Raw genomic sequence first — 26,757 nt, 5'->3', positions numbered from 1 at the left:
CTATACAAGGCTATGCTATGCTCGTCTAGCGAGGCAAGATGGCCGAACTGTTACGATGATCCCCATCGGATCGCTGGTACGCGGGTTGAAATCCCACCTCGCCAAGAAAACTTTTTGTCAAACACTTGACCCTTTCATTTCCTTTCTCCCTTTTTCGTTGTCCCTCTGTTTTATTTCTCTTCGTTTCTTTTGTCTGAGCTCGTTATCTCGCCTTTTAAAGGTATTGCAATCCATGCCTGATAATTCTGCATACGTATTTGGTCAGCGAAGCAGAAGAAGAATGTGAAGCCAAGAAAAAGAACGCATGCCGGTTCATGATAATGTGCATTTCTATTTCAGTGTAATTTAATACGTCTACACTTTTCTTGCTCTCAAAAATATTTTGCAAAAACAACATTTTTGTTGTACGAAACAAGAAATTGTTTTCTTCAGAATTTAAATATATATACATCTTTCTTTAGGCTACTTCATTATTGGCCTATCCTCCAGGGTGGATGTGAGCGGAAAGTTTAGGATATAAATATTGTTACAGAACATACGCCGCTACACATTGACACAGAACAATATGCTGTTTTTTGTCGATGACTAACTACATAATGAAAAGTTAAACGGCTCCACTGTGAAACAATCATCGTCATCGACATGGTCATCATCATCATCATCATCATCATCATCATCATCATCAGCCTGACTGCGTCCACTGCAGGGCAAAGGCCTCTCCCTTGATTTGCCTTCAACCTGGTCTTTTGCTTTATGCTGCCACGTTATACCCGCGAACTGTTTTTTTTTCCAATCGGTACACGTTACTTTCTGTCTCCCCTTCGTGCGTTTCCCTCCTCTGGCAATCTACTCAGTTTCCTTAATGCCCAGCGCTTATACTGCCTACGTGCTACGTGCCCAGCCCATGTCCATTTCTCTCCCAAGCCGCTTTTCTCTCTCGCCGAGCGCCCCTCCCATGCCCTTCCCTATTTCGCGTGGCATACGTCATTGCTGACCCACTGCTTGAAACACCGTCTACTTTCGGTTGCCGCGATTGCGTCCATCGACTCCGTTAGTTGCGTTCTAGCTACATGCCTGCTGGCGAACCGCGGCTGCCATGCATATACGAATCATGCCGGTATGAACCCTGCGTTGCTCGCACGCCTTCAAAGGATCGCCAACACGATGGACCCGTACGGAGACACGCCGTCCCAGAAAAGCTCCGTAACTGATTGGTCAGAGGGGGCACACATGTGGACAACACGAGCAACGACAACAGGCAGCGCGGACTGCTGATTGCAGACTAACCGGAAAATATGGGTTCTTGCTCGACTAATCGCTGCATAGTTGGATCGGCGCGTTAGAGATATTCGAACGGCGCGTCACGCGCAGGCACGAAAGGCCCAGAAAGAAGGAGGGATTGTTTCTTGGAGTTAGTGGCGTGCCAGCGGCTCGTAGCGTGGCCACGTCTAGGATCGTTGATCGGGTCGTCATTGTGCACACGATGTGCATGCTTACTTGAAATCTATAAGTTTACACCTATCATTTTGCTCTCCATCACTCGCTGCGTCGCCCTCACTTTAAACTGAACCCTCGTTGTAAGCCTCCAAGTTTCTGCTCCTTAGGTAAGTACCGGCAAGGTACAGCCGTTATACACACTTCTTGAGGGTTACTGCTAAGTTGTCTACCATGATTTGTGAATGCTTGGCGAATGTGATTCATTCTGTCCATATTCTTCTAGTTATTTCACTCTCATTGCACGGCTCTGCGGTTACTACCTGTCCTAAGTAGACACATTCTTTTAAAACTTCCATTCTCTGCACCTATTGCATAGCACTGTTTTCTGCCGAGAATGTTGCAGATTATTTTAGTTTAATGCATAATAATTTTCAGGCCTCCTATTCTGCTTTCCGTGTCCAGTTCAGTAATCATGAGCTGTAATTCGTCCCCTCGTTTACTCATCAAGGCACTGCCATCAGTGAATCACAGGTTATTTCGGTACTCTCCACTAATTCTTATGCATAACTCTTCCCAATCAAGGCCCTAAAACTCTCCTCTAAACACGTGGTGAATAACATTGGCGAGATCGTGTCTCCCTGCCTTACACCCTTCTTCATTGGGATTCCGTCCCTTTCTTTATGGAGAAGAATGGTGGGTGTGCATCCGTTGTAGATTCATTCCGGTATGTTTATGTAGGGTTCTTCGGTGGCCTAATTCCGCAGTCCCTGAATCACTGCTATGTTTCGAATGAGTCGAACGCCTTGTCGTCATCTATGAAGACTATGTATAAGGGTTGGTTATTTTCCGCGCATTCCTGTATCACCTGGTTGATATTATGAGTGTGGTCTATTTTGACCTTTCCGAAACCCTACTTGTTATTTTTGTTGATTTAACTCTAATGTCGCCCTAATTATATTACCTCTTGTTTTTGTAAATAGTTTGAAGAGAACGAACAGCAAGCTTAGTGGCCTGTAATTTTTAAAGTCCTTGGCACCTTCTTTCTTATAGATTAACATGATGTTGGCGTTTTTTCAAGATTCTCGTACCCTTCCCGTCGGCAGACACTTCGAATATAAGGTGGCCAATTTTTCTAACACCATTTCTCAGCCATCTTTCCGCAGGTACGTCGTTACCTTGTCCTCACCAGAGGCTTTGCCTTTTTGCATACCTTTATGTCTTTGTTTATTTCCCGTGCCACTACTGGAAGCATATCGAATTCCTCTGGTCTATTATGGTTTTTAGAATATCAACCTGGTTGTTTCGGCTTATGGACAGCTCTCTATAAAACTATTCCACCACTTCAACGATGTTATCCATACTCGTTATGACATGTCCTTCCTTGTCCCTTATTGTATACTTCCGATTTTTGCCTATGAGTAGGTTTGCCTTCGCAGATTTCCGACTACTGCCACTTTTTACAGCGAAGTCGCCTTGGTGAAAACACCAAGGAGGATTTACTTGAAAACAACCCAGCAAGTGGAGTTAGCACACTTTCTTCCGCCAGTAGATAAATGCATTGACCGGTGAAGCGTTTAGTTTCAGCTAAAATTTAACGAAGATAACTTCATACAGCAGTAAAATGTCCCAAATGAATAATTTTTGCCACGTTATTTCAATAATATCCAGTGTCATAACGTGCAGGTGCGCGCTTCCATCGATTCCTGTAGCGTTCACTCGAGCGAGCGCAATATAAATATTGGGGCCTTCACGAGCTAAGCTCTTAAGAAACATTTTGCGAAAATTCGGGTCACTGCTTCCGCTTCCACTTCCGAGAAGCACACTATAAGACGTTAGCCTTATATTAGAAAGCAGCAGCAACTTCTAAACAACCTATATTTTTTTCTAGCTATGCAACGTCATGAGGGTCGAGCTCATGGTCCCGTTTCAGCCTCTTACGGCAGCAGTTTACGTTCCCGAGGCTCTTAACTCGAGAAGTGCATGAGGTGCACGTTCAGAGCATAAATTTCAGTTCTGAAGAAGTCTTCAAAGCCGTTCGCTTGCATTGCATTATTGCTCACTTCACTTGCGCTAAACGTACTACAGGGTGTGCCAAGAACACCATACTTGGAGAAACACAAGAAGACTACCTCAAAAAAAGACAGAAATATGGCATCCGACCTATAGTGAACTAGAATATTCTAGTTTGCTATAATCCGAGCTAATTGAAACTACTTCCCGTCGTGTCTCTGAAAACTTATTAGGCTTCCCTTGCGCAGTTACCCATACTTTTGAGCATTCAACAACGAGATTTTAAACGTACGCCCATGACGCCGCTTTAGCTTTCTTATAGCTGTTTCAGTTTCAGCGCTTTCGCATATTGTCGACGAGGTGACCCAGCCATGTTGTGGCCCATAAAGCCTTGTGTAACGAAATCACATGTGCTATGGTACTCTTTACACGCTCTAAATAACAGTCTCCGATGATTACTTTCTGATGTTGACCATACTAGTTTGTCATCTCCGTTGTGTACGACGTTGTTTTGATGTTCATCAGTAACTTACTTTAGTTCTTTGTCAATTCCTGGCAACGTCATGATAGAAAAGTCACACTTTCGGCACAAGGCCGAAGCAATGAACGCAATAGCAATCCATCGGACTGTTATAAAAAATAATGTTAAGAGATTCAGGCACTATACGAAATGTAGTGAACAAGGTCGGATGTGCACTGAGCTTCAGCGTTTCTTGGTTACGCAGTAGCACGTTTTTCCTGTGTCTCGGCACGTACGCAAGCCCGTCTTGCTTCGGCGCGACTAGCATTCGGTTGGAGTTGTTCTGCAGGTGTCCGTACGACACGAGGTTGCATAAGAGAGGCCGAGCTATATGCAGCGTTTGACTTGTGTTTCCTTCCTTGTCGTCAGTCGACGCCGACGGTAGCGGTGACGGTAGTGAAAAGTACTGTTCTAATGCACTTAACCAAAACATCCACCTCAAAATTTGCTAGACATTGCAGTGTGGGAGTCGACGCTTGAAGCAGCCGGGCAGTGGGAGGAGCTTGCTTTCTTATTCTTTGATATATGGCTCCCACTTCCCACCACGGGCCCCTCCACGGTGGTCTAGTGGCTAAGGTACTCAGCTGCTAACCCGCAGGTCACGGGATCGTATCACGGCTGCGGCGGCTGCATTTCCGTAGGAGGAAGAAATGTCTTGGGCCCGTGTGCTCAGATTTGAGGGCACGTTTAAAAAAACCGAGGTGGGCGCAATTTTCGCAGCCCTCCGTTCCGGCGTATCTCATATTCATATGGAGGTTTTGGCATGTTAAACTCCACTTATCAATCACCCTCACCACGGGTGATGGGCTAGCGCCACCTTTTGATGGAAATTCCTGTCTCATTTTCGTGCTGCATAACTGAGAGAGACATACATACAAGCTTTGTTCAAGAATATTTCTTTTAGGTCCATTCACAGTAAGGCAGTGGTAAATTGTGTATATATAAAACTTGCAGTTGGTGGTGTCGATAGCATGAGCGACAAGGCCAATCGATTAACGCAGTGCCCTGTGAGCCGAGGGTTCGCTGTTTGCAACCCCCTATGGGTGCCTTGGAATTTTTCTTTTTATTAATTTTTCGTTCTTTCTTATATATATAAACGTTTGCTTCAGAGGACGAACATACGAAAACTTTTATTCATTCCTACGTTTCTGCCCAGATCCAGTCTTTATCAGGGCTGCGAGTGTGAATTCCCGATGAAGGTCGGACCCCGGCCGAAACGAATAAATAATAAAGTTTTCGTATGTTCGTTCGCTCAAGCAAATTTTTAATTATCGCTAGATCCCCAGATGACACTCGCCAGACATACACACACATATATATATATATATATATATATATATATATATATATATATATATATATATATATATATATATATATATATATATATGTGTGTGTGTGTGTGTGCGTGTGGGGGGGGTGCATGACGGCGACGGCTACGGTCACTGCAAAATTCAGCTGGGAGCGTCCATGTAATCGCTATCATAATAAAAAGTCGTTACACTTTGTGCCCATATTCGCCATATTGCAGGAAGACGGTGGCACTGAACACTACGTCAGTTACGCCAGGTACAATGATTAGCCAAAGGGGGAAGTACACAGCATGAGTTATTGGTGCAATTGCAGTAATCTAAAACCTAAATCTAAAATCAGGAATCGCGATTGTCGCACTCTTATTTGGAGTGAAAGCTCTTCCAATTTCTCAACATCTGAGCCTCGAAATCACCGCAGCTAACCAAACAGGAAAGGAAAAAACGCGGCATATCCACGCAGTTAATTGATGAGTGGGCGAATGTCGGGAGGCACATCGGTAAACCGTGAATCTCACTCGCAGCCATTCTAGAGTTTCGAAGAGCCTGTCCCGATGTACTTTCGCGACAGAAAGCGTGAGGAACGCGTCAGGTTCACCTAGCTGTCAAATCACGTCAAAGAGTTCCTTGCGGCGTTCTCGCCAGTATTGCACAGCGTTGGGTACACCCCTCATGAAGTCCAGGTCTCGGCTGCGCACTTCGTTCATCAACTCGCGCCCGCCACTCTCGAGTTACTGCCGCGTGAACAAGCTGGTAGCGGGAGCGAGCACCGCAGTGCCGTCTAGTGAGCACTCCGAGTGCTAGGAGTGGCTACAACAGACAACGGTGGACAAGCTCAGAGCCTAAGGAGCTTCACCCTAAAAAGAAGAGATATTAGAGGCAAGGATGTTATAAAGTCTAGGATCACTGGTATGCTGCTCTACTCTAAGAAAGTGGACAGAACATTTTACAGGAGAGAGGGGCCAGCACACACACAATGTCACACTCTCTACAGTCACGACATCACTGTTAGTTCGTCTCTAACCACCTGCGCAAGTCTGCCATCTTCAGATATATTCACAGTGCCTTCGTCTCCCCTATCCTCGATCACTTTTTAAGACGACGTTCTTAGAAGTCAGGACTGTTAAAATATTAGATGGGCACCAGGACGGCTCACCATTGCGGGCCTTAATTCAATTTTCAGCTCTGCCCGCCAAGTTTATATCAATTGAGAATCAGTTGAGAAAAGAGTTAAGTGAGTAATTCAAGCATTTTGAACTAATACTTCTTTGCCCATAATAACTATCACTCTGGACCACTATGCAGCGCACAACATACAAAACGGACAAAAGGAACGGAAGGAACACAAACGACGGTATGTCTTTTGCGTGTTTTTTGCTGTGGTGTGCGGGAATTATGTTTTAACAAGCTCAACTGGCCACTTTGATTAACTAGGAGATGGTACTATATCCTGGTCGAGGTTTCCGCTCGGAGAACAAGAATTATTTGGAGCCGGCTTTTTGGTGCAGCACAGTAAGAAGCTTAAACATGCACTATTCCAGAGGTATTGTGACAGACATTTTCAGTTTTTACGACTGAATAAGCGAATCAAGTCTGTAACGTACAATTCGAGATTTAGTGTTTACCGCCCAGCGGTCTTATGAACTGAATTTGCCCATTATTGAACTTTCGGCCTATCTTCAGTTTACACTGACTGTTGCCTATGCGAAGAAACCGAGCTGTATTCTATGTCTGAAGACGACACATCTCATGACAGCTTTATACCTGTCCGGTGTAAGAGGGCGAAGAGAAGGGCTTCGAATACATCACCATCAGCTCCTGCAAGTACAGTGACTGTACAGTCAAGGCCTGCGCGCTGGCCGCACGTCATCATTTTCATGCTGGAAGATCCTTCAAGCAACCTACGACTTCTGAACAGGCAAGCCCTTTCCGTTGCTCTGAAATGTGTGGTGCCAGATCAAATTAAGGGCGTAAGAGTAAACCCAAGGAAGAATATTCTCGCCTTAGACGTGCATGATGTGAGTATACTAGGACAGCTGCCGCAAATGACTGAGCTAGGCGGCATTAAAATACGCCCCTTTATCCCGATAGATGATAAATCATTTACCGATGTAATTTATGACGCCAAAATTGCCATTCCTTATGTTGACTTGCCTACCCTCATCAAGCCTACAAGCGAGGGAAGTGTCATTACGCAAGTGCGGCGCCTTAGAAATACGCACTGCGTGAGTGTGTTGTTCAAGAGAGATTACAGACTGTCCCACGTTAAAGTTGGACAGTTCCGACATCCGGTTCGACCATTTATCCAAAAGCCACTTCAACGCAATCAGTGCTTCAGGCTTGGACACGTCAAGGGCGTATGCCCCAACTCACGACTGTTTCCCTGTCGCGCTGAGCCTCATGCCGAAGGCACCTGTCGGGCGACTACTCTGAAGTGCGCCAACTGCAGCGGACCTTGCGCTGCCTCGTCGAAAGACTGTCCTCGAATACAAAAGGAGCGCGTGGTTCTCAAAAAAATGGCCCGAGACAACTTGAAAAACAAGGAGGCAGCCGAAGTATTCCGGCGTCGGTGTCGACGTCGGCATTATCGAAAGTCTTCAAAGAAGGCACATTCTCGAAACGCTAGTTTCCGCTATTTCGCAGTTCCACTCAATAGTGCCACGAAAGGACCCACCACTTCTACGAAAAGAGCGGAGAAGCCTTCTTGTCTGGAGGAATGGCCCACGCTCTATACCTGCTCTTCTGCCAAGGAATCTCAGCAGGTTGTTGCCACACCAGAGCCGTCTCCAGCCATGGAAGGTTTGCGTAAAACAGATCAAGTGATCTCGCTGCTGCGTTTCTTCTTATAATCCAATCGAGCGATATTAGTCGACATGAAAACAGCATCTGCTTGAAGCGCACTTGAAGTATTGGACGCCATAAGCCCAGTGCTTGAATCTCTCAACTAGGAAGACGGCTACACACACCTTATCGTTTCGTTAAAGAAGTCTAGGCTGTATCCGTCATCCAATGGAACGCCAGAGGACTAAAATCACGCCTTTCGGATTTTCGTCAGTTTATGTACACCAACGTTCCTTCACTCATCGTCATTTGTGAACCCAATTTTTTGAAACTAATAAGACTTTCGGGGTACGAAGCTGTCATGTCTTCAACAAACGGTGCGTGCAGCAAAATCATCGTCTTCGTTCGTCGTGAACTGTCGTATGTTGTGCAACCAATTGCGCCTCATGATGACAATCAGTATGTCTGCATCACTGTGAAAAAGAACAAACTCACGTTACTCTCATAAGCGTTGATATATCGCCTTCGAATAATCTTGATTCCAGGAGATTAGCAGATATTTTTACACTGGGTCCTGCACCATGGGTTATGATGAGTGATTTCAATGCGCACCATCACGCATGGGGAAGTACGCGGACAAATGCAAGAGGACGCAGGTTAGCAAACACCACCTACAACTATGGCCTTACTCTCCTGAACGATGGTGGTCCCACTTTTTTCGAGGGGTGGCATACGGCAGCTGTCTCGACCTTGTTTTTGTCTCCAACTCCTTTGCGAGATACGTCAAGTTGTTTCCAGATGTTGAGACACGAGGAATTGATCACATTCTAATCTACCTTAACATACAAGGCTTGGCTAGTTGTGGTCCACAGATGACTACTCGAGCAGTCATATGGACCAACTTGAAATCTGACATAGAAGATGTTTGCAGCGATGGCCTACGATTTGGGTTAGAGCAAACAATTAGAAGTACAATGCAAAACGCCACTCGCACGGTGACTATATCTTCCGCCCGAAACGACTCCGAGCACTTCGACGCCGGGTGGAGCGTCGGTATCGGCGCACAAAATCAATTCACGATCTTAGGGCAGCCAGGAGGGTGAAAAACAAGATTCGGCGGCACATGGAGAGATTAGCGTCAGAGCAATGGACAACGTTTTACCAGTCACTAGACTCTCGAAAGTCACTCTCACATATTTGGAAAACGGTGCAAGGTCTGCCTCACCCTACGGAACAGCGTTTTCCATACAGAGCGCTAGGGCTATTTCAAAGGAGGCATGACATCGATGTCGCAGAAGATTTCTGCGCGCAGATCGCCAACTAAGCCACTCGTCCAGATTCTCAAGTGCGAGGTGACGTCCCCCGTTCTGGTGACCCAGTACCGTGAATAGACATGGACCTTCCTTTTACAGTGGAAGAGCTCGAGGCGGCACTAGCTTTCTGCAGGCGTTCAACTTCTACGGGTCGCCCCGCCGCGGTGGTCTAGTGGCTAAGGTACTCGGCTGCTGACCCGCAGGTCGCGGGTTAAAATCCCGGCTGCGGCGGCTGCGTTTCCGATGGAGGCGGAAATGTCGAGGCCCGTGTGCTCAGATTTGGGTGCACGTTAAAGAACCCCAGGTGGTCAAAATTTCCGGAGCCCTCCACTACGGCGTCTCTCATAATCATATGGTGGTTTTGGGACGTTAAATCCCACAAATCAATCAAAACTTCTCCGGATCCAAATGGTATTCCGTACCGAGCCTAGTGCAACCTTGGGGAAGGTGCAAGGAGAGAACTGTTGAGTTTTTACATCAAGTGGCAGAATGGCGATGTTCCTGACGACTGGAAAGTAAGCAGCTTGGTACCCATCTTGAAGAAGGGCAAATCCCCACTCGAACTCGCCTCATACCGCCCAATAGCACTGGCCAGCTGCGTAGGAAAGATAATGTAAAAGATGATACTAGGCCACCTGGAGTGGTATCTTGAATACTACAAGATTTATTCGAATTCCGTGGCCGGTTTTCGACGTGACCGCTCTTCCATTGACAACGTCATTGATCTAGATTCGTACGTTCAGCACAAAGGATACCATAAGAGACTATCTACAGTTCTATTTCTAGATATGAAAGGCGCGTATTATAATGTGCTACATGAAGCCATTTTAGATGCTCTTGTGGTAGTTGGCCTTGGTGGTCGAGTCTTTAGGTGGATTTCAAGTTACCTGGCTGCAAGATCATTCTTCCTGTTAACAGAAGATGGCCAACTACGCGGCGCTATACTTCCAGGGGTGTTCCTCAAGGCGGAGTTCTTAGCCTGACGCTATTCAATCTTGCACTAATTGGCCTTGCTGAATACTTGCCAAGTACCATTAAGATCTCAATATACACAGATGACATCTCTGTCTGGACTTCAGCAGTCACACGTCCTCAGATACGTTCCCAGCTTCAAAGAGCAGCAACTATGATTGCCAACTACTTGTTAAAACAAAGTCTCAGCATGTCACCAGAAAAATGCGCACTGGTGGTTTTCACTCGCAAAGCAATGACCCCTTATGTCATTTCGATCTGCGGGTGACCCATTTCTTACGCCAGAACCCGCCGGTTTCTGGGCTTCACTATTAATAGCAACCTCTGTTGGAGTCCGTATGTGGCCTATATGAAGAAGCGCCTGACCGCTATTTCCCAATTGTTCAAGTTCCTGGCAGAAAAGACGTGGAGGATGTAAGTAGACGCAATGATGGTACTCAACACAGCCCTAATTCTCGGTTTCTTGAGATATAGCTTGCCCGTGCTGAGCAATACCTGCAAGACCAATGGTCGTGTTCTACAGGCAGTACAAGCCCAAGCACTGAGAGTGTGCCTAGGTCTGCCCGGATGCGCGTCAACAGAGGCAACCATTGCAATTCTAGGAGACTATTCAATACAAACTCACATTGCTGTAGAAGTCCTGAGAACGCACATCAGACATATCGCACGTGCTCCCTGTCATCACCTTGCACTGTTACCTTCAGAAAGGCGCCAAGCATCATGCGCTAAACTGATTGTGATGTACAACGAGAAACTTCCCTCAGGCTTCACTCCTGCATCTAAACCATCAATACCCCTTTGGTGTCTTATTCAACCCACAATGCATCTTAGTGTGCCAGGAATCCGGAGGAAATCTGAAGAAATCACCCATGCTAAAACAACTGTCTCTTCTTCTTTTGCATGAAAAATATTCATACTGTGCACATATATATATACCGATGGCTCCACGAACCGCCAGTGTTCGTCAGGTGAAGTTGTTGTGTCAGCAAGAGGTGTTACTATCAGCTTTAGGACAGCCCACTCCACGGCATCTACAGCAGCGGAACTAGCTGCTTTGCGCGCTGCACTTTGTGTGGTCAATCGGGAACCACCGCAACAATAGTCGATTTTCAGCGACCCTACAATCTGTGCTCTCAGCCCTGCGTCGCGGGTCGTACGAACAGCTTGTTCACAAAATTAGATGCCTTCTCCACACTTTCCACGAGAAAGGGCATCATGTGAGGTTTCAGTGGCTGCCAAGTCACTGCGGCGTCATAGGAACGAACATGCTGATACTCCCGCGCGGGCATCACTTGAAGAAACACTAAAAGAAGCCATACCACTTTTGCGGACTGACACTGCTAGTAATCTTCGACGACTTGCGCGTGAAATCACGTTTTCACTATGGTGCCCACCAAGTAACGAGACAAATCGTCAACACCACCTGTCCTCTTTGATGTCTCTCCGCATGCCCACTGAGCTCGACTGAAGAGAAGCCACCCTTCTTTATTGCTTATGGCTAGAATTGGTTTACATTTCTAGCCACAGGAATAAGAATGGCCATAGAAATAGGAATGACTGACAACGCTCTCTGCGATGTCTGTCGTTGCGAGGAGACGCTACACCACATCCTGTGCAACTGTCCGTTGTATGACATTCACAGACAGTCACTGGCGTCCGTTCTTGCGCGCATAGAGAAAAGCGAAATGTCTGCGGACACTATTCTTTCAAGTGCCTGAGAGAAGACTTTGCAACAGAAGGCGACAAAAGCTCTGTTGAAATTCTTGCGCGACATGGGCTTGAACAAGCGGCTGTAACAACAATGTCACACACCATGAAAGAAGACTGGACTATGACTGAGTGTGCGTGAGTGTGCTGCCGAATATGCTTTGTTCGTCTCTCTTCCCTCTCCCCTCTCTATCTTTCATCTCCCCCATCCCCCCCCCATGCACAGCGTAGCAAACTGGCTGCCTATAGTCTGGTTAACCTCCCAGCCGTTCTTTTTCTTCTGTTTTCCTTCCTTCCTTCCTGTGATTTTTTATTATTTATCATACTACAAGTAACGTCTTCTGGTATCGTTTCATTTGAATATGTCACAGAAAAAACAGTCTTTGGGCGTCTTCGACGGTGAAAACTGTTTATTAGAGTTAAACAGGAATGATATAAAATACAAGACACACTAAGCTGTTTCGATAACGGACACAAATAGGCTAGGCAGCACTGAAGTTAAAACCCAGCCGTTCGTTCTAGGCCTCTGATTGCAACTTTTCGGAAAGGTTTTGTGAGAAAACAGCTCCAAGCCCCACGAACACACACGTAGCCACAAGCACGAAGATTAGATGAATTCGTGTACTACCTATTATTCCCATGCTCGCTGGAGCGCCGTGCGTTTCAGCTCCTATAGACACTATCGCCAGAGTTCCTTCTAGGGTTTATTTAGGAAATGCTATGGCCCCCTGCCCCCTCAAGCCTTACCAGCACTTGCCCTATTAATGAATCACTATGGATGCTATGAGCGTCCCCTTTAAAACGCGGCGAGGACAACATGTGTGCCACCAGGCTCGCAAAAAGTATATAACTCTTTCCTTTTATGTTGGCTTAATGTCTTATGTACTTTGATTAAATCGATCTTATTACAACAAATAAAAATATAGAATTTTGTTCCATCTCTCTGCCTCTTCTGGCAGAATGACTTCACTTTTGCACTATTTCTGTCCTTTTTGTCTACTTTATTTTCACCAGTACTCTAACGGTCTATTGCTTCTATCGCGGATGTGTTCAGCTTTCCACGTTTGTCCCTGAAACCTAAAGCTTCGTGTAGCCTTGTACCCGCACATATACCCGGGTGGATATCGTCGCATTCAATCAGAACATGTTCCCCCAAGCTACACCAGCGCTCCCATTTCGCCAGCCACATTGCAACATGTGTTTGAACTCGTCAAGACAGAATGCTGCAGACGATCATGTGCATGGTATAAGATTCCTGACAAAAGATGATGAAGAGAGACTTCCTGTTGACTTGCGAGATTATTATTCTAAATGGCCTTCACTATTTATGGTCGCCTGGAATTGCGGAGCTTTATTGCGATCCAGATGGACGGTGTGCACGAACGTTCTTCCTGAAGATTACCGCCATGTTTATGGAACTACAACGCTCAGGAGTTTGTACCTGCTGGGTGGTTGAGGGTACAACTCTTGACAGCTGTTCAGGAACATTAAGTGTGTGTCTGTCCACTAGGATTGACACAACTTGTCATTACTTTAATGCACTTGTTGGTTGGAGTTGTTACGTTTGGCCCGGCTATTCGTCTAGGCAGACGCCATCGTGCGTAAGCCGATCTACTGGGGAGGCTCTCAACACATTCGGTGCCGAGTCTGCCAGACGCTGTCGAAGATTTCGGCAAGTACCCAGACCATGTGGCAAGCAAAGGCGGACTACGGACCCTTTCGTCGTCCCTTCGAGCAGCAGCGGTGACTGATGGCCTCGGCCACTCATCTGGCGATGGAGAAGCTGTTGCGACCGGCGCCAGAGCTGACAGGGGAGCGGCGCTCTTTTAGTCCTGCATCACGAAGCCGAGCGGTGGGCTGCCTATGCCCGCCAGGCATTGTCCCTGCTAGCCCGAGGGTGAGACGTCGTGTCACCACGACGCCGGTAACCGTTCGAGAGAAGACAACAAAGACAGCATCTTCCTTGGAAGAGACCGTGGCAGCCACCGCAAATCACCCTGCTAATTAAGCGAATTGATCGGCGGACCCTTTGATGTATGCTGTCAGGAGCTTGGTACCTCTCGACTAGCGGCACACACACGACGAGGAAGAGCCCGGCTGGCGCCACCTTGCAGTGCAGTTATCACGACTTAATATTAGACGTTCACGTAGACCGTGCATGCAGCAGTTTTATTAAAGAAGCCGGCGCGTTCACACTCGAAATAGTCGGCGGTGAAACATCATTGGTGTACGTCCGTCCACCCGTCCGTTCGTTCGTCCATCCGTCCGTCCGTCCGTTCGTTCGTCCATCCGTCCGTCCGTCCGTCCGCATCTGCTGAGTGAGTCATAGAACTAGGTGGTCACGTACCAAGAGAGACATACATGTCCAGACCCACGGCTAAAAGAGCTTTGGTCATAAAAATATTAGGCGCGTTCGTACATAACCTCGCCGTTGCTTCCATAGCTCAATATAAAGAAAAAAGTGTCAACAGCCTTTCTGGAATGTTTTTTTTCTTTTTAATTTGGTGGCGTTAATCTTACAACGCCATATCCGTGGCAGAAGTCACTGAAACCTTGGTACACCCCGGCATAAAACACTTTCATGTTACAAACAAGCGAGTTCGCTTTTTGGTACCCTACTCGACTGGCAAACACGTCGCCCGCTTTCGAATACCCTCGGATTCTGGATATTTTTTCGCGTGCCTGTAATAGTGCTTCTCATTTGTCGCGGTTACAACCACTTCACGTCGCGGGCAACTAAGGCACTTTCATTGCTGTATATCAAGAGCTTTCACTGTAAAAGTTCAGAAATTTTGACATCACATGAACAGAGTCGAAAGGTACACGAGGGCATGATGAAGTGTGTCAGCGTTTATTTTCAGAATAAATAACAAACCTTACAGAGAAAACAACTTTATTTTTCAACAAAGCTGCACATAAGTACGCCTTCTGTACTTTTTTATAACTTTATTCTGTCTTGGCCGCAGACAAAGAGAAGAAACGAGCGCATACACACACACCTCGCAGGCATACCGCAACTGTGTTACGATATATTTTGTTCCACAAGAAACTGTCAATAATAATAAGTAATAATAATAATAATTATAATAATATTAATAATAATAATAGTATTAATAATGATAATATCAGCCACGCTCGAGAAGTCGTGTTAGCGCATAGAAGTCCTACGGTGTATTACACAACATGGAACCGAGGTCACTTTTCCTACATGCCCTCTATCTCTCGTCACCCGCACGCTGATTTCATTTCTTGATCTTGGAGCAAGTTGAGCAAAGTTCGCGATGCAAGAATAAAGTAGTGTTAAAAGAACCGAAAAACCGCCGTGACGAACGTCAGGGTCGGCAGCGGCTTGCAACACAGTTCACCACAAGTCTTTTTTTTTTCTAATGATAAGGCGCCGACGAGCCGTGTCGCGTTTTTGAGCCTTGCGCCACGAAACTCATCAACTGACCACTACCGAAAAACGACGAACTTGCCGTTTGCAAGCGAAAGAGCTGAAGACGCCTGTACAAAAATAAAAGCTGTGTCATGGGCTCGTGATCGTATGCCGGGGTCTGTGTATTCCTGAGGAACACAGATCCCTCCACTCGCACCGCGTACAATGAATAAATGCCTACACTGAAGGACTTCACTCTCTTTCTGTGGTTACGCAAATATTAGTGCGTCAAACTAAGCTCTATGACTCCATCTTTAATCCTAGCAACAATGCTAGAAGTGTTCAAGATGTACAACCTATATGACAAAGTGGCAGAATAAAGATATCAGCTTGTTCTTCAGCGAAAGCAAGGAACAGGGTACATCTTCTTGTAATAACCTGGGGAGTATGTACAGATATCTTTAGAGCGGGTTATTCAAAACACACCGGAGTCTTATAGCGGAGACAATATATTGTCTGGAAACACTGAGATGACGCAAAACACGGAATCTTGCCCTCACGTTCAAGCTTCCTGGGTTCATTGCTTTCTTTGTGAACGCGTGTTGTATGAACCTGGCTTAGGCCGGTATTTAGACGCTTTCTTTAGGCAACCAAGCAACTTCAGATGAACATTTTCTTAATGTGTTTCACACAGTCTAAGGATTTTGCAATTGTTGAGCACCTGGGATCATTTACTTTCTTGAAATCTTTCTTTATCGGAAAGTTTTCTGGTACCAACTACATGAAGTTGCGAGAGAATAATAGTGTGATTAAACTTAGGCATATTCTCTGCTACTTGAAGTACTTAATAGTCATGTATATTTTATCTCTGGCAGCCTAAGGTTCATTTGCAAGCGTAAATATTAACAAAGTTGGCCAATGAATTTGTCCGTTGGAGCAGTGTTACTTTACAAACATAAGCAATGGTTGAAGGACGGCAGTAAATGTCTCGTCTAGCATCTTTAAGAGGTGCAACATTGGCAAACTTTCAAGTCGGAACGCTCTATACACAACTGGATCTTATTGGTGCCCTTGTGTTGTATTTCTTTATCACCTATTGTGATGCGTAGTTATCTTGGGAAAAGACTTCATTGGCACCTTTAAGAAAATAATTGTTCTTGAATAAATAGCAGCTTTCTATCTTAGCTTTAATGTCGAAGGTTTCTGTTAACCGCTTTATCGCTTATATAATAACTTACCGGGCCGAAGCCCGGGCAGTGGCAGTTCCCACCGACCCACACAAAAATCGATAAAAATACTACCAAGAGATGCCGCTTTCGCGCACCCGCCTTCGACTCATAATGCGTTTATCTTTGCCTTGTCGACTATAACGTGTCATTGTGGTCTAAGGCGTTCACTGGCTAGTGTCGCTGGTCTATATGGTGAGAAATTAAGCTTAAATTTCCGCAGACAATACATACAGGCGTCTGTTCACACTTCAGTGCCAAAAAAGGGAACCAAGTTAAGTGTCGTGTAATATTCCTTCTCGCTGTCGAAATGAATACGGTTTAGTGCTTTGGCACTTTCATGTTCCAAGCAATAGGATATGGAGTTCACTGTTGACTGACTGCGAACATTTCGGCCGCTTCAAACAAATGTCATCAAAAAAAAATTCTGTTCGGGACATTTACACTCCAGCTGCTGCACTACTGATTGAATCGGGTAAGCGAAACAATGGCGCACTCTAGTTACAGTCACTAAAAACTACTCGTAAAATACAGGTTAACAAAGTAACCAGAAATGGCAGGCATTTCAGTGTTTCAACTCAGTGTCTTCGACACACCTTCGTTTTTCCTTCTCTGCTATTTTTCGACTTGTTCTGTTTCCTTCACACATACCAGTGATAGGATTCTGTTCGCGCTACGCGTAATCAAGGTACCAGAAGAACAATAGCAGGGGGGTTCCTGTGTCAACACCTTTGATGTGAACTCATCATTAACTATGCGCGTTCTAAGGTGCGTGTGAACCATTGAGTCATTGCTTCCACGAAACAGGTTCATCGCGTGACGATGCTGAATCACAGGCCAGCCTTGTGTTCTTGCATCGTGCTGACAAGACAACATAGTGACTTGGAGTGAACTCATCGCAAAACTTGGCTCAGAGTTCGTTCACGATGCGAAAACGTGTGGCCGAGTATTTGCAGCAAACTAAAAAAAGAACGAAAATTGTTGCACCATGGACACCAGCGAGGGCACCTGACATCAACCCGAAGATGTTTAGCCCACGGTACGGCTGAAATCTTTCAAGCTATTTGCTGAAAACTTTCAACGTTTTCAGCGTTAGGTCTTTAAGCACAAGTCATTGTCTTAAACGGTCGTACTTTCAACGATGGGCTTGTTTAGTCGTCGAATACCAGCTCTCAGGGTGTGAACAGCTTCTACTGGGACACAGCAACAGTGATCTTCTAGGGTTGGAGATGAGTCCAATAGCTCGGTTGTCAGATAAACACGAAACTATTGCGTCAGGGACTTGGGAGTAGAACTTGCCACGAATGCCCAGGAAGGAACTCGTCGTTGAGGTTTCTGTCGTAACGAACGCGCACATCGTCTGCCAGCGGAGACTACGGCATGGGCGTAGAGGTGAGCAGCAAGCACTGGCCGCTTCCGGCAGGGTCTGGCCGCCGGTGGTTCCAGCGGTCATAGGTTGATTATGAGCTTCTGCGAGCTGGAGAAGTGCCACTTGTGGTTGTGACCGATGTCCACCAGCAGGTGCGTGTACAGGGGCAGCACCTGCTTGCTCACTAGCCGGTACTTGGCAGTGCTCAGGCCATCCTTGTTCATGTGGTACCAGGCCATTCGCACCAAAGCCATCCTGTGGAATAAAGCAAGGGAGGAATGTATTGCCTTTTACAGTGGTCGGTAGTGAACGTCCATATGCCTCAAGACAAATTTAGCGTTCATATGTTGTATAGATAAGCTAACTGGCAGTCAGTCAAAACCCTATTCAATGGTGCTTGTTGGTATGTAGCCAACAGTGCTTCAAGCAGCGGAACTGAAACCGAGGAACAAAGAGACGATAAACAAGGACGTCACTCTTCAGTCGGACAGGAAAAAAAAACTTATCGAAAGAGGACAGATAACGGCAGTCTTCTCTGTCCTCCACTTGTTCCTCGTTTTTTGTTTCGCAGATCAAGCACATGCTATACAAATTCGTGACAGCAGAAAAGCGCCAGCGTAGGAAATGTAGGGGGACAATGGGGAGGACACAGTAATGCTGCTGACAGCAAGATTCATTCAGCGGAATTTTCTCTAGTACAGAAAAGTGAAATAATAATTAAAGGATACTTGACGCTTTTCTGATGTCTCAACGAATGGCGTCTGTCGAATGGCAAAACAAAAAAGGTGGCAGTGGAATGGGCGTTTAATTTACTGTTGATGAGCGAATATTTGATCTCAAACAGACTTTCGAAGGAAACCACTGTGGTGGGTGCAATCATAATTTTTTTGCAATAGTGTATTCAATACCTCTAAACAAGCAGCAAGTCTATTTGATACGCAACTCCGGTTTTTTTATTGTACTATTTTCTCTTATCAGTGTAAAATTACCTCCTGTGGCGTTAGACACTAGCCACAATGGTGCTCATGCAGGGCTGGAGAATGGAGCCTGAATGGATTAAAATTTACATAAAAAGCATAACACGATGCGTTTCAGCAGCAAGTTGTCCTCTTCTGTGAAAGTTCTCGTTGCCCAGATAAACTTAATTTTCCTCGTTGTTTCCACGTAGTCTTCTTTTGACATATCTGATGAAGATATTTAAGATGGTGAGGATCATCTAAATTCTGTAAACTGTGCAGATGATGATGTTGTTGTTTTTCTACTCGGAGCATTAAAGGTTTTAATAGCGTTAATACATGCACAAAAATAAGTGGAGATAAGAGCCGGCAAAAAAGATCTTTCAGAAAACTTCTTTAAAAGGTGCAGTACGAGTTGGCAGAAATCATGGTGGCAGAAATCATTTGCCCATCACTTAGATACACCGGACAGGACCGACACAAGTGATTCTTTTGCATTTGTGTCTGTTTATTCGTTGCCGGCGTTCTTAAACGGTGCGCGAATAGCCACATTATCAGAAGATTTCTCATTAAAAATGAAAAAGTAGCCATAATATTAGAAGAGTTTTCATTTAAAATTGACCAAAAAAACAGGAATAGAAAAAAGAAAAGAATTTTTTCCCACAAAATTTTATATTAAAGTGGCGAAAGAGAAGATGGCGTTCGTTACAAAAAGATAGGGACTAGCAAAACTATCATTACAAATAATAGGGTGGACCATGCTAAGGGAATAAGAAGGTGACAAGAAAGCAATGGAGTGGAGGTCGGGCCGGCGGGAACATCTTCTTTCCAGGCCTCCAACGATACTGGCCAGCTTTTTATCCTAGACATCTTGGGGGAATTGAGGCTAGCCCGCCGCCTTTGCGCGGGCTTTGGCTTTGCCGCCTTTTCTGCCGTTCTCATGTCCCGACATGTCTGCCCTTCTTTGCTGTCGGCCGTGGTGGAAGAGCGGAGTGACGTTTAACTCCCTCACCCGGAAGCGGATGTTGACTGTGGCGCCGCGCGCGGGGACTCCTGAGAGGTTTTCGCGCGCTGCGTCGGGAGCGGTCAGATACTCTCCGGGACATCAAACGGTGAGCCACGCAATCTTTTCCGTCCGTCGACTCCCGTCGCTCGGGGGCTCGTCGGATTTCGCTGACGGCGCCTCGCGCCAGCGGCGAACGCTCACCTTTTGTTGCCCCGCTGCGTACGCACGGCCGAAGGGCAGTACGGTGTCCTAGCGCGTGGCCTCGCTACGCCGACCCGTCTCCCTTCGAAGCCAGAGCGAGCGCCTCTGCCCTCGCTCGAGCAACCGGGCCTTTGTTCCGGTGTCTCCGTGGATCACCTTTACCGCGGAGACATGCTCGTGGCACCCTGTGTAGTACTTTGTGCCCGTGGCGTGGATAAGCCTACTTGCTTTCCCGCCGCGCCTTTTTGCAACGGGCTGTACTGCGTTTGGTGTTGCCACAATAAAGTGTTGCGACGTTGAGCAGTATCGTGTTCTCGCCACGGCGACGGTTAACGCGTGCCCTGTGGCTCGCTAAGACCGGACCCACGCTGGTGGCCGTACTCATCACAGATTTGTAACTTCTAACGTATTAATCATTGATGATAGCTGCCTAAATGCTAACAAAAACTTTGAGTGATGCGTACGTGGCACGCCCAGCTTCATGAAAGAACAACTGTTCGTATAGCGATGAACTAAATCAACATTAGAATACAAACCTAATTGAATAACAAAAACACGCTGTAAATAAAACGGTGTGCTTGTTGGAAATATTGGTACAGGAGAGATGATTCCTAACATTTGGTGGTTTTGGAAGCAACGCGATGAGCTGAGAATCAATGAAGTTTTATCTTGTATACACCAGTGATAGTTTTACGATAAATTGGAAAGCAAATAATATGCCGCTAACGAGTTGTACAAGACCAAGCAGGTGAGGAGCGGGACGGTTCAGTGCTCTCCCATAGTTGAGTACGAAGTACTCGAAATCGAAAACATTTTTTTCTAAACACGTGATTATCAGCAGCCAGCGAGGCTGATCACGTTGTGAGGCCCATGGGACAGCTTTATGCTCTCCCATAGTAGAGTACCAAGTACTCTAAATCGTTACCCCGTTTTTCTAAACACCTTGGGTGATGCCCGATGCGACCAGGACAGCTTAATGCTCTCCCATATTAGATTACATATAGTGAGGCCCACGGGACGGCTTTGTGCCCTCCCATAGTAGAGTATACAAGTACTCTAAATCATTTGTTTTCTGAACACACCGATTGGTCTCATCGAGTATGAGATCCATGGGACGGCTACATGCTACCCACTTTTTTCTAAACACAAAATAACGCTCAGAGCTGCACATAGGCATTTGCGCTATCGTTCAAATTTTGGACACGGACGCAATTTCTGTTGGTGTGGCCTCATAAAGAGTGAGATCCAAGGAACGGCTTTCAGCTCTTCTATAGTAGATTATCAGGTACTCTAAATTGTTAACCACTCCTAAGAGCTTGCTCTTTTTGGTGGGGGATTGTCTCTCGTTGTTGTGCCAATGTGTACGCTAGTGCTCAATGCTCCCACTAGATTCTGTGGTGCTCTTCCTGTCAAGAGTGCTCACTAGATGGTGCACCGCAGCTTAGGCAACGCTCGCTCAACTCTCAGCGCGTGCTCTATAATTGGATGGTAGTGGTGCTGGTAATGGTTAGAAGAAGAGGAATGCGCCTGATTTCTGCAGCCCGGCAGGGAGCTCGGCGCACGAGTGGAGTAGGAAAAAAAGTGGCAGCGTATCCACGGAGTGAATGATGGAGAGTGAGGTGAAGCATTCGTCCGTTCATTCGTTCTTGCTGCCGTCTGTCCATGCGTCCGTCTGTGTGACTGTCTATGCGCCCATCCGCCCGTCCGTGTGTGCGTCTCTTCATGCGTCTCTCCCTGCGTTCGTTCATGCATCCGCCCCTGCGTCCGTTCTTGCGTCCATCCATGCATCTGTCTGTGTGTCCGTTCGTCCATCTATTCAACACTCCAAGTACCACCATCTCGCATCCTTTCATCATATATTTCCCATATAGAAGCACCGCCATCCAGCGGATATTCCAAGGACTAAACGAGAGGTGGCACACACACACTTTCTTACGGCTTGCGCTTCGGGTCTACTTCCCAACTTTAACTACCTCGAGTTCATTGTCTTCATGGCACTGCGGCTCAACGCTCGCTAAACCTTTCTAAAACTAAGGAGGTTACACCCAGCCGGTATAACGTAGCAACCCTTTCTTGTCAGATAGTGCTGAATGTACCTGCCATTGGCTGCTAATGGGGATCGCAGCGTGCGCGTCAACTAAAAGCCGAATACTCCTGTCTCTTATTACCCCGTAGCAGTCATTGGCATGTATATTGAGCACTATTTTTTATTGTTCAACAACGCACAGAAAATATCTCCCACTGGCACCACCTTGGAGGTCAAAATGTAACAATTGTTACGCACTACGACTACGAGGGACGAACTGGTGCTGTTATAAGGAGCTTCGTCGCTAAAATGCTTTATCCCTTCATTTTGCTAGGACAGCTTCTTTTAGCAGGACGGCTCAGTGCTATCCCATAGTTGAGTACAGAGTACTCGAAATCGTTAAACATACTTTTCTAAACCTAAAAGGTGAGGTGATCAGTGGCGCAGACGTCTAAAGAACGAACAGCAGTCCGGCAGCAACGAAAAGGATGGCAAGGGCTCATACTCAGTGGCAAGTTTGTTGGGACCACGCCTATATAAAACGCTCGCTCGTGCGCTTCCTCTTTCTTTCGCCGGACATCACTCAGTGCGCTTCCATACTGCTACCCACCATGAACACCGAATAAAGTAAGGTAATGGAGCAGAGGGCTCGAAGGCGACTGCAGCGCGAGATTCTCGGGTTGTGTTTCGAGGGGGCAGGGGGTGCCATTCCCTCGTTACCTGAAGGGTGAGAGCGGGAGATTTGGTCATACATTGACCTAATAGGACGGGGGGAGACACTGCAACAAACCTTTGCTAAAATAATAATAATAATAATAATAATAATAATAATAATAATAGAAAATATTATAACTAGTAATAAAAGTCACAGCTTTGCTGCAAAGGCGACGCAATGAACGCAATAGCAACAGATGGGAAGGTCACGCGCAGAATGGAAAGGAGATCTAAACGTGCTCCATGTTTCCCACGCACAAATGACGCATGAAACGTACTAACACGTACAGATGTACGTGAATAAGCGTCTCAGTTGTTATTTCGCTGTGCCTGGAAGCGGAGACTGCAATGATTGCAGTGACCTTTGTGCACCTGGTAACTACAACATAATTGTTCCAGGTAGAGCCCGAGGAGAGCCAAGACGTACTTACGATCTTCCACTCCTCCCCACTACGAGATAAGGCTGTGCAAGAGAGCGACGCTTCCCTCCTCTGAGCGGGGCAAAGTACGCGCGAGTGACTACAGCGCTGCCGCTTCGCGATGTGGCGACGCGCGCTCATTGCGCCATCTTGCTGGTAATGTTTAGAACACGATAACCCCCACCCCCCAAGAATCGCCTGTCAGCAGCGGAAAGTGGTAGATATAAATAGCTTGCCGTTTGAACAGTGGAGGACGCGCTAATCGGTGGCTAAGTGGTTAACACCTCTCACTCACGGTTCATAAGACCGAAGTTCAATTTTGCCCGCCGGAGTCTTGTTCTGGGATTTTTTTTTCTCGCATTTTCATATGTCTAGATACGCATACATGTACGGTGAGTGACGGCGACGTCGGCGCCGGCAGCAAAATGCAGCCGAGAGTGTCCATCTAAATTCTATCGCAAAAATTTATAATAACAATATAATAATAATTTTGATTGATGAAGTTTAACGTCCTAAAATTGTCGCTGTCTCTGAGAAGGCATGTCTTTGTATGATGGTCTAGTAGATATGCGGAGGATCCATGGTTTACCAGATTTAACCTCCGAGAGAGCTCCTTGATCTTGATTCACTTTGTGGATATGGCATCATTTTTGCCTAAACACCGCCTCTTGGCTAAGATTATTTGTAGTTAGCATTGCGACCACTTCCAGGGTGGTCACAAGAAAATTTGAACACGATAGCTTTAGAAAGCGCGTTTCACAGAAATTCCTATGTTCGTCGGTACCATTAGTTATGAGCGAAAAATCGTCTTTGAGCCTAAAATTTAGAAAGAACCAAATAAAATAAAAATAAATTTTTTGGTCCCATTGAGGATGGAACCTGGGCTCTTCGCGTGGTAAGCAGGTGTCCTACCACAAAGCCACAATGCTTTGAAAAAAAAAACACTACATAAATGCCATGTAGTGAGATGAGTCTTCTTAATGCATTTTGTTCGACGGGTGTCATGACCAAAGCGGTCCCATTCGGCGATTTGTAGGCGCATTTGGGAGGCCACCAAACTACGTCAAAAAAGGCCGGGATAATGCAGCCATCGCCGTAAAAAACACACAAGAATTTTCAAACAGCTCTAAAAATGAACAACTATGTCCATATAGCGGAAAACATATCATGCATTTTAAGAGGCGTTGACCAAGCAAACAACACAGGCTAGATAATGTGCTGCCATCTGTGAGGCATTGTGAGACTCTTTATGACAAGCAAGCGCGTATATCTTTGGAGGCCATGCGACTCTCGCTTTAGATCAAAAAACCTGTATGTACACTGACACACACACACACGCGCGCGCGCGCGTGTGTGTGTGTGTGACATTGTGAAAAAAGTGCCTCGATTCGACTACAGCAGAGCGCCGTTCTAGCAAAGGTAACTGGCAACACAGCACAGTCTCTGCATTACTATAGATACGTCGCACTTGCGTGCGCGCGCATTCGTGTGCGTGTGTGTGTGTGTGTGTGTGTGTGTTTGTCTGTTTGTAACAAAACATAATAATAATATTGCACTTAGTGGTTGAAGGGTGCACTAGGGGCCGGATTTCACTACCGCGTTCAAATCCTAAAAGCGAAGCTTAAGGGTCCCCAAAATTTTTTGTCGATGCAGCCTCAACAATTGTGAGGCCCATGGGACTGCTTCATGCTCTCTCATAGTATAGTACCAAGTACTCTAAATTATTAAGCGCTTTTTTCCTAAACACAGTCCCAGGTACCTGTTCTCACCAATTTTTTTTTTGTCGTGGGACCCTGGCTTTATGCTCTCCCATTGTTGATTGCCATGTAGTCGTAATAGGTTAACACATTGAAAAACACGCCTCATGAATTAGGAAAATTTAGTTTTTTGAATTATTAAACTTTGAATGTATCTGAGATCATACTGAGCGTATTTTCGAGCGTTGTTTCCTTGGCATGACCAAGTGGGCTTCTTGGCTTGGTCATATCGGGGTTCCGTTGCTTTGCTAAGACTATGCCTCAGCTTAGCACATGTCAAAGCAAATATGCACTTGTACTTTAAGCTTCAGCAGCCGCTGCATTGCTCATGCTTATTCGTACCTGTACTCCTTCGAATATTTTAATTTATTCGAGTGAACAAACATGCTTAAACTAACCACCTGGTCATCGCTTCTGTTATACCACTCAGACAAATCCTCGCAATCGGCGACAGACAAATTTGACATGACGTCCTTAACTGCTAAGTCCACATGTACGGTTTCATAGCACGGTAACTGCTCAAAATATTGTACCGATAAAGCAATGAAGACAATTTAATAGCTCACCGACGCAGCACACTTAACAAGCTTTGAATGCCATCATACGTCAAAGTCAAAACAAAAGAATCTTTTTCTCAGCAGTATTGTCAGTTAAAAAGAGCGCCAGGTAATAAGTGGTGTGAGTGGGCTGTATATAACGGCTTTTCTTTGTGATAAGATCTCATGCAAGCAATATTAGCGCCAAGTCTTCATTGGCAGTGAAACGATCATACATTCATCAACTTCTTTCATATAAAACTTCTACATAAAACGCACTTGTTTTTTATATACTCAGAACAAACAGAATTTCCAAAGAGATCTAGCTTCCTAAAGTATCTTCTTGCCATACGATCACTCACCCAATGCGGCTGTAACCACGTCTGTGGTATTAATTTCTCTTCAAGGTATGCTTGCAGTGCGAAGCTGTTAGGCTTTGTTCGGTCTCCAAGCTATAGATTACGAAGTACCTACAATTATCTGGTACAAGTTGCATTTTATTTCAACAATACAAATTTTTAAGAAAAAAATATATGGCAGTAAAGTGCCTGTCGTCTTCGCCAACGAAATCCACACCTAAGCAGAGAAACTTTGTGTTACCTAAACGTTCATTGGAATCGCTCATCAACAAGAACTGAAAACCTTAAAGTTATTACCTTGATGGCCATGTTTTACATATAATAAATGTTACACGGCACAATTCACGATGTGTTGGTTTCATAGGATTCACAGAGCAAAACGCACACAAAAAAAGGCGCATCTCACCTGCAGTGGGAATCGATGATATGCGAAGCACGAATGAGAAATGATAATATGTCACTTCAAGGAAGGAAGGAAGCAACAAAAAGACGAGAAAGAGGGAAGAGAGGGAAAAAAAGGGGGTGGGGGAGAGACTGACAGTAATTTCACTGCAGCGTGAAAAACTCTACCGCATGTCAGAGGCGTTCACACAAGCCTGTCTTTCTCAGGAAACACAGCAGGGCTTTCACTGCCTTGTGGGCTGTCGAGGCATGTGTACGTTGCTGTAATAGCACCTGCACTGAAAGAGGCCGATCATCCAGTCGCCACATTGCGTTGGCAAGTACTTGTCGATCTGAGGCAAATCCAGGACAATGGCACAG

This window comes from Rhipicephalus microplus, chromosome 5 (genome assembly GCF_043290135.1).
Source record: "Rhipicephalus microplus isolate Deutch F79 chromosome 5, USDA_Rmic, whole genome shotgun sequence".
NCBI lineage: Eukaryota > Metazoa > Arthropoda > Arachnida > Ixodida > Ixodidae > Rhipicephalus > Rhipicephalus microplus.
Note: the sequence above shows the minus strand (reverse complement) of the source record.